This window comes from Propithecus coquereli, unplaced genomic scaffold, assembly GCF_000956105.1.
Source record: "Propithecus coquereli isolate 6110/MARCELLA unplaced genomic scaffold, Pcoq_1.0 Scaffold67, whole genome shotgun sequence".
NCBI lineage: Eukaryota > Metazoa > Chordata > Mammalia > Primates > Indriidae > Propithecus > Propithecus coquereli.
Genome location: NW_012152729.1, coordinates 8,430,026 through 8,438,624, shown reverse-complemented (window position 1 = coordinate 8,438,624; position 8,599 = coordinate 8,430,026).

Below are 8,599 nucleotides of genomic sequence, written 5' to 3'. Positions count from 1 at the left end.
ATGATTTCTGTAGAGGCCTCTGGGCTTTTCCATAAAGACATTTTACTGCCAAATTGCATTTTAATTAATTCCTTCTTGGCATGCCTTAACATGAATTCCTTAGAATGGGGTGGTGGGAACTTTTAATATCAATCTACAAATGAATTAAAATAATATTTCAGAGAAACTCCCTTTTTTATGCTGAAATTCATTTGCTGATGATTTAAGTTCAAAACTTAAAGGTGGTATTTAAGAGCCTGGTAAATGCATTCCAACAAATGTGCCTGTGAACCAATTATATCTTTATGCCTCATTGATCAGTATGTGTGGAGCTGGGCTGAGAGAATATCTGCAGCTAATTTGTATGTTGTAACTTTAAATTCTTTTCTAAAGAGCCTTGTATAAACAGGAATGGTGCCTTTTCAGAACATGTTTCAATTTAAATTCCAGTATAGTTTAAATATGTTCTTATGTTCCCACCCCCCTGCAAACCTCTGCTCTTCCCCTACCATCCAATTTTCATTATTCTTGGACCCATGATGACACTCTCACTCTCAAGGCTTCGATAAACTTTTTGTTCAAAATCAAATTAGAAAACCAGAGAAAATTCTATGTAGTTGAAACACTGACTCATGACAGAACAAGGAGGTCACTAGAGACAATGAATTCCAGAAACAGTGGAGACAACAAAAGCAACCAGTGGAGACAGTGCAATAGGACCAAAGGTATTTAGATAGGACAGTCCTAAACTAAAAACCCAGCTATGATTCAATGGGATATAAATGTCTTTTGTTGGTGGTGGTGGAAGGAGGTTCTTGGATTTTTGTGGGGGGAGAGAGACTAATGTATAAACCATGATGTATATCAGACATTGTGTCCACCATTTTATTTATATTGTTAATTAATTAATCCTCATAAAGGCTATCAGAAGTCTTCTTAAATTATTATAACCCTCTTATTGATAAGGAAACTTAGATTTTTAAAGGATATGAAATGGTTATGGAATCAAAGGAAAAGAAGCAGCTTACACATAGGCTGAGAAACAAGGATCTCGTGCCAGGACTAATGGAAATCTCCTTGGGGCGCAATAGTCAGGATAATTAATCCTCTCCTCACTTAATTTAAGACTTTGGGTTACACTTGTGTAAATGTGAATTCTTGAGAAGAGTATTTGATAAGACTGTGAACTAAAATAAAATCTTAAGCCCTCCACCCCCCCAACCCCCCAGCTAACTGAATGGACTTCCTCTTGGCCAAGGGGACCCTGGGAATACCCTAAAACTGAGTTGTTGGCCAGAAGAAGGGAGGTCAGACATGCCTTGTCATGCCCTGCTCCTTTCTTGGATAAATTGTTTGTAACTCACTAACAGGCCTAAGGCTATACAAGACAAAATTTAAACCACACCTGCAGTTCATCAATTTGCTTAATGGATCACTTGAGTCTGGGTATATGTCCAGTTTTGTCTCGAATTAAAAGATTTCCTTATCTTAATTTAAAATATTCTAAGCCTTTACACAAAGCTTCATTTCTTTAACCAATTACAAATCAAAGGATCTATAAACCCACCTATAACTTGAAATTCTATTCTTCGAGATGTCCTACTGATAGGTAGATAGTGAGGGATTCCGGATCTCCTAGGTACAAAAATGGGTGCTATTGCGCCCATCTTGGTGCTGCCCCACCCTAATACTCCATACCTGGGGGAGGAGGGAATACCCCACGAATCTGCCAATCAGCACTCAGCACGCCAGCTGCAAAAAGAATGCAGATGACTCTAGCCCACGGATCAAGCAGCATAGGTACCATAGAGTCCGGAAGTGAACTGGAACAAACTACATGTGTAGTTTAGGCTCAGGTCATGTGACTCCCAACTGTCCAATCAAAGTGGTTCCTTGGTGACCTCTGAACCACGAGGGAGGTCCCAATCCAGATGCTATAAAACAATACGCAGACCATAACCAAGCACATCTCTTTGCCCTTCCTTTGGCTTTCCCATTTCTGTAACGATGGGTCCGGTTGTCATCCACGGTGTATGTATCATACTCTGTAAACCTATATCTTGCTCTTGCCCTATAATCCTGTCTTTCCTCAGTAAACCTCATTCTCGTGCTTGCCTTACTTACTTTGGCGTGTCTGGTCATTCTTCTGCCATGAGCACACCTAGAACCTACATTTTCAGACTAAAACCTGACACTGCCTTATCAGGTCAAAGCAATGTTGCCTTCTATGCATTGATTTATGACTTTATGGATAATTCCTGTCTCCCTAAAGTGTATAAAAACCAAACTGTAACCCAACCACAGTGAGACCCCTCGCTCAAGGTTTCTCCCTGGACCATGGTCACACACGTTCAGGTCAGAATAAAACCTCTTTAAATTATTTCGCAGAGTTTGACTTCTTTTTTGTTGACAGGACTAGTTGAAGTCAACTTCCACCACTGGCCATATTAGGTTGGACTACCTTAATTGACAGCCTTAAAGTTGGTAACAAATGAGGGAAAAGGAAAAAATACATGAAAGAGTAACGGATGCCAGGCAAGTAAAAATGATAGTCCAAATGAGGACTGCACTGCTACCAATAATTTATCTAAGATGATACCCATTATATTAATTTTTGGATGAAGTAGAAAAACTCAGGTTGTTGCGTACTTTATGTTACCAAAGCTAATTCTCTTTTCTCTGACCACAGGGGAGTTTTAATATTTCTTTGCCCTGTCATCGCATAAGACCCATATAGCCTGCTGTGGTGCACGGGATGTAGGTTGCAGTAACTGCTTTTTGCTATACTACTTGCTAAATCTGTGCCTTTAAGGAGGTTACTTAACCACCTTCAAGCCTCTATTCCCTCATCCATAAAATAAGACTAATAATAGCCCTTTTACTCAATAATCGTGATGGTGGGTGGCAGAGGAGACAATGTGTGTGAAGCACTTAGCCTAGTACATAATGTCCCACCAGTATGTAAAACTATCTGGATGGCATGAAAGAAAACAAGGCATTCAATCTTGGGGAAACCCCAGCTCAACAAATTGATCTAACTTAAGCAACAATTTGGGCTGAAAGTCAATATTTTAAGCAAAAATTCAGAATATTTTATGTCTTTTGTTTCCTGTGTCTATCACATGCAAATTTTGTGAATTAGGATAAGACTGTTAGCATTCATACATATCATTTCAGCCAAGGCACAGTCAAAATGTCAAAGCCTGTGTTTAATTGTATACAGCCTGTTAAGTAAAGCAGTGCCAAACATCATTAATAGCCATCAAGGAAGAAAAAGGTTGTTGCAAACTAACATCCCCAGGGAAACGTGCTGTAAAATAGAGTGTCAAGCAGCCCTGTAAATAATCTATATTAACTACATCTTTACCTGAGTCCGAGACAAGCCCAACCTTATTGTAAATTATATCAGAAAATCTCATCCCCAAAAGAGTAAGGCTATAATCTCTTCCCACAAGCTAATAAATTATTACATATTAATTTGTCAAGTTTAGGGTGAAGTAATTATTTAAATGAGTGAAAAAAATAGTCACCTTGTCTAATTAAAATGGTGAAGAAATATTCCCTAGGAACAGTCTTCTCCCTCCTTCTTCATTCCCTGCTTTTATTCCAAAATCCCTCAGGATCCTGCATTGTGTCAGTTAGAAATAGTGATCTAGGTAGCATCCAAATTCGTCCTGGAAGGAACAGACTTATCCTCAGACACATCTTGGTTCAATGTTTGGGAAACATGAAATTTTGTTATCAAAGATCTCTCTAAATCTAACACTAAAATTTTCACCGTTCTGGAAAGGCTTCTTGTTGTTCTATTTGGGTTGAAAAATCAGTTTTCATGTGAATAATAATGTTGAAAAGAGCAAACTCTAGTAAAAGGTAGAGTTAGAAGTACACTGTTAAACTGCTTCCAGTAATGAGAGAAATAAAGAAGCACTTTGAGCCTTTTAAATCTTTCTCCTCTTCTCCTCCATTAAACTCCAAAGTGCCTAAAATTGTTAGATCTCTTGAACATTGTGAATGTAAATGGTGGTTGAGGATTGGAAAGGGAGAAACTCTTCTTTTCTCTGCTGAGTAATTATGCCAGCGGGGAAGGTTAGAAATGCAAATGAGCCTCTCTCCTGCTTATATGTGCCTGTTTCTATGTTGCCGTGTTTTTACCTGTAACCTTGCAACAAGGTCTGACATTTCCAAAAACAAGAATGTTACTCTCCGTTTATTTCAGGTGTGGTATAATATTGGTTTGTTTGAAAAACCATTGCTTCAGCTGCAGCTTCTTTCTAATATCAATGATGTGGAGAAAAGGTCCTATAAACGAATACTATTCATTGCTATCTGTGTTTAACAACAATGACAATGACGACAACAAAAAGCACAGAACCCAGGTCCACTTAGAAAAACCCCTTGATGGAACAGAAATTTTAAAATATATTTCATGTAAAAAATATATTTGCTTATTTCAAGAATAAAAGCAATTATTACTTCTTTGAGTAACTTAGAGAACTACTCTTTTCTATATGTGCACTTACAAATATAATGAGTGATTGCAAGTGGTATTAGGAACAAAATTACCAAACTCAATCTAAAAATGAGCATTTTTCTATACTGTCATTTTTGATACTGTCAAAACTTGTCCCTTGTGCTTACTGATATACTGTAATTCAATTTAATTCAATATAATATAACTCATTGTTTTGAGATTAATAACATTTCCTCTCTAAATTTTCCATGTTATTAACATTAAGTTTACTTTTTATTCTACGTGGTACCTGTCATGATGCCTCTTAGAAATGAGAGTAACATCTTTCCAGAATCCCTGACAATAAAGTAAAAAATAACATTATGGCACCATCTAGTGACCTAATATTTCTTTTTTTCTTCTTTTTTTTGTTATCCAGCTCAAAAGCAAATATTTCTATTGATTACATAAAGCTGTGTGTACTTGTAGCAAATGTGCAGCCAGAAATAGTTTCTTTATATTGCTACCCATGGATAAAGCAATCTGGTCTTCACAAACTGAAATTTCAAAAATAATTTCCCCCCTTGTAGAGGAGAAAATGTTTTATAAGCAGGTGGATGATTTTGGACCTAGCTTAGTTCTTCTAGATCCAAATGAGTTTATTGTAGGTAGTGAAACAGGTAATGAAAATGCTATACGTTCATATTTGGAACTGAATAAGGCAAACTCATCTCTAGAACATATTTTCATCAACAAATGGAACTTTTTTGTACAACAAAATTAATAAAGCTGAATTTATTTTTCTTATAGAAGTAATCGTGATTACTTATGTGACAACATCATAAAACCTGGAAATAGTAGTAAAGGAAAAAAAATACCTCTAATCCCACCAAAGGTAACTTTTAATTCATTACATAGCCATGTGTTTTCATTGTCAGTAGATATGTATTGTTTGGCATTATGATGTACAAAGAAAATTGTTTTATAGCTTATTTCTTAAGTTCAAGAATGTCTCATAATTTATCAATCCCTTATTATCCTAAAATTAGGTTGAATCTTAAATAGAAAGGTATTGTACTTTTTTGTTTGTGTGAAAATTTGAGTTGCCAAAGTCCTAACTTATCTTCCTCTTTAAAATATGTTGTTTTGTGCTTCCAGTGGGATGTAGAATTCACAAAACGGAGCTTACTAAAAGCATACTTAAAACAAAAACCTTTAGGCTGTGAAAGAGGGCCTGAGTAGATTACACAATAAATAAACTGGGTATGCAGGGTTGCCTCTGTAGCAGACAACGTCTCCTAGAATAATTCTCACTGAGGATGCGGAGTTTTATACTTCCCCAACCTTGAAATCAGGATTTGACTGTAATAGTGAAGCGATATCTATTAGGAAAATTAATCTATCTAAAATAAAACTTTAAAACTAAAATGATAGTTTTTTTTTTTTTTAACACAGAACTTTATAAAAATGGTTTAAAAAATAAGTTGGGAATTATTGATTCCGGACTCTGTAAAAAGAAATCGGCATATTTTAGTCTACTATTTAGTAATACAAAAAAGTATAAAGGCTCTTCAGTGGTTTCTGATATTCATCTGCAGTTTCTTTTCCCTCTGGAACAGGTAATACCCTTCACCAGTGTGGAAAAGGAAATGGTTCTAAGAGATAAGGGAATTGATTCATCTTCTTGTCGGTGCAGACGGTGCTACTCACCATGTACACCTGGCTTGCTTCAGGATCTTCATTCTGAATTGCAGAATGTGCTTACTCAAATGTAATCTCTAAATAATCTGTATCAACTGATGCATGGAAGACCTTGCAAACTTCGTTCTCTTCAAATTCCTAGTTGCCGAGTTTAAAGGTTAGTTCTGGAAGTGCTTTTGTGACTCTATTTGTCTAAAGGGTATGATCTGCATCTGAGCATCCTTAAACATGCTATATTCTCTTTTATAATCACCAAGTATTGGTAGCGAAGAGATAATTGCTTCAAACTTTATTTATGATAAAGAGTAATATCTTACATTAATCCCAATTAAAAAAAATTATAATGTAGAAGTTGATATCATTTCCAGCATAGCTCCATTAAAGTCATTCCATAATCGGCAAAATAGTACTGAGTAATGCTTAATCATTTTAGGTCCACATCTGCCTAGGAATTTCGATATTTTCTTCAGTGGCATTAGGTACCCTCCACCTTCCTTCTGGGTTGAAATATGTAATTGTTGGTTTTGGTTTTTGGTTGCACCAATTCAAAATGTGTTCACTTTAGAAACTTCCAAGGCAGCCTATGTTACTTCCTCATCTTACTGAAAACTAAACTCCCTAAGATTGGGTCGAGGTATTATGAGCATAACAGAGAAACATCATTGCCCATAAAAGAGCTGACGCCTTTGAATTTGATGACAATTTTTTGATGTTCTAAGTAGTTGTCATGGTGATCATAAAAAGGACATTTTCAGAAGAAGAGGCTAATTTGAATACAAAATCACTACCAGCAATGGGGAAAGAAATCTCTAGTTGGATGTATCAGAAATGAGTAGGCAACAAGGAACGGTCCACAGAGACAGAATGCAAAAGCAGGCCTGGTATTTTAAACTTTACCAAGTTCACTGCTTTCCTTGCAAAAAGTGAGGAAACTGAGGCAAAAGGAAAAGCCATTTCTGTCTCAAATCACACAATTAGTGAGAACAAAATGTGTACCAGAAAGTGAGGAAGACAATATAGCACAATAAACAAACTTAAGAACCTAGAGACGGTCTGGATTTGAAGGTCAGGCTTTATAGTCATTAATTGTAAAAACTTTGTATTTCATCCCTATGAATCAAAATGGGTATACTAATAATACCAAAAGTTTAGGGAATTATGGCAAGTATTAAATAGTATAATAGATGAAAAACACTTGGCACAAATGCTACAAACTACTAATTCTACAGTGAAATTTAACCAGTGTTGGAACCTGTTTTATGGGCTCCCTCCCACCACAAGTCCATTCTCACTGCACCACGATAATTGTGCCAAACTAATATTAAATTAGCATATTTTTAAAGAGCAGAATAGCCCGTGGAAAAGTATAATAGAAAAGTTCTAGGAAAGTATAATAAACAGTTTGGTGAGATTGTATAACACAGCCTGGATTGGGTGTTGTTAGATCTATGGCCTAAAGAGCAACTGAAGCTACTCTTCTTTCTGTTTTGTTGTCTCTGTCCTCGTGGTTCTTTTCCAGGATTGAGTAGAGAGTGGAAACAACGCCTATTTGAGAAACATTGCTGAAGCACAGGGATGTTACCGAAAGGGCATGTAAAAGACTGTGGATTCTTTAAGTCAGTAGTGAAGGGCACTGAGCTAATGCGAAGCTATGTTTTTGTCTCAAAAGAAAACAAACACAAAACAAAGCGAAACAAAAGCAGAGAGAGGAGACAAACAAGAAGGAAGGTGTCAGTAAAGGGGTTAAGCTCCTTCCTCCATATTAGGGAGTATTCCTGCAAGTGCCTACTGCCCTGGTCCTCACTGGAATAGCTCAAAGTAGCCCATACCCACAACAACGTATAGCCTGGTTGCAAGTTTCTCAGAGCCAGGAGGAAATGGAACCCAAGGTCACCAGCAAGGTAGGATCCATGCCTGAAAAGATCTGGGACAGTTCTACTGGGGCAGAAATTAAAGAGGATTTCTGGCTACTTTTGAGATGTTGCATGTCTGCATTAGTCAGGGTTCTCCAGAGAAATAAAACCAGCAGAATTAATATACACATACGAAGAGATTGGCTCACATGATTGCGCAGGCTTGGTTAATCCGAAGTCTGCAGAGTAGGCCAGCATGCTGGAGCCCCAGGAAAGAGCTGCAACTCAAGTCCAGAGGCGATCTGCTGGCAGAATTCCTTTTTGCTCAGGGGAGGTCAAACTGTCCTTTTAAAGCTTTTGGCTGATTGGATGAGGCTCACTCACATTATAGAGGGTAATCTATTTTGTCAGAGGCCACAGATTTAAATGTTAATCACATTCAAAAACATCTTCACAGAAATATCCAAAATAATGTTTGACCGAGTATCTGGACACCATGGTCCAGACATGTGGACACATAAAATTAACCATCACACACTGTTAATGTATTTTCTCCCCAGTGAAGAAAATTCATACTAAATGGATATAACTTTACATGTGATCTTCATAAATTGAA